Below are 842 nucleotides of genomic sequence, written 5' to 3'. Positions count from 1 at the left end.
GGGAACGAAGGGGGGAACGAACTGCCGGCGTCCAGGGAAAGGGGGGTGAAGTACGAGGGGTGAGGGGATGTATTGCGTGTGTGTGTGTGTGTGTGTGTGTGAGAGAGAAGGGGGGAAAGACGAACCACGTGAGAACGAGTGAAGCTGCTGCCAGGGCAAGAGTGTACCAGGAGCAGAACTGACCAAAAAGCGTTCCTGGAGGCGGCGACCTCGGGATGATGTAATGAAGATGATGTCGGACAACTACCTACCCACCTAGCCGCCAAGACTAAAATAAGCGCGGAAGGAAAGCAGTAAAGCCAAGCCGTAACGAAGTAAAGGTAGGTGTAGAGGCGGCGGAAAAGTAGTAAAAACTAGCGAAAAAACTGCTGACGTGAAGCTGGAATAAAGTTTGCCGCCGGCCTGGCGGCGGCATTGACGAGGTTTGGCCAAGAACTGGCTGATTAGCTGTTAATGAAAAGCTGATGGTTATATGCAACACGGTGCTCCTCCCAAGGAGAAGGTAAAAGCAGGAAATGATTCCCAGGAGGATGAGGTTGGTTGCCCCCAAAGGGCGTCATTCAGTTCGTGAACGTCCCACCCGTTCGGGTGCGGTTCCAAATCCGTGGAGCGTGTGGGAGGGTAGGAGGTAGGTAGGGTAGGTAGGGTAGGAGGGGAGGTAAGGGGGGTCAGAATGTGGTTGGAAAGGATGCGCCAGGAGGCACCAGCTCTCCCCCCCTCCCCCCCCCTACCTGCTGCAGCAGCATCACAGCTCGCGGACCCAGCTGCCCGGGGCACGGCCCGGAGGAGGCGGCGGCCACCGCGTCCCGGTGAAGAGCGGCGCCCATCTGCCCCTCTGGATC

This window comes from Volvox carteri (genome assembly GCF_000143455.1).
Source record: "Volvox carteri f. nagariensis unplaced genomic scaffold VOLCAscaffold_77, whole genome shotgun sequence".
Taxonomy (NCBI): Eukaryota; Viridiplantae; Chlorophyta; class Chlorophyceae; order Chlamydomonadales; family Volvocaceae; genus Volvox; species Volvox carteri.
Note: the sequence above shows the minus strand (reverse complement) of the source record.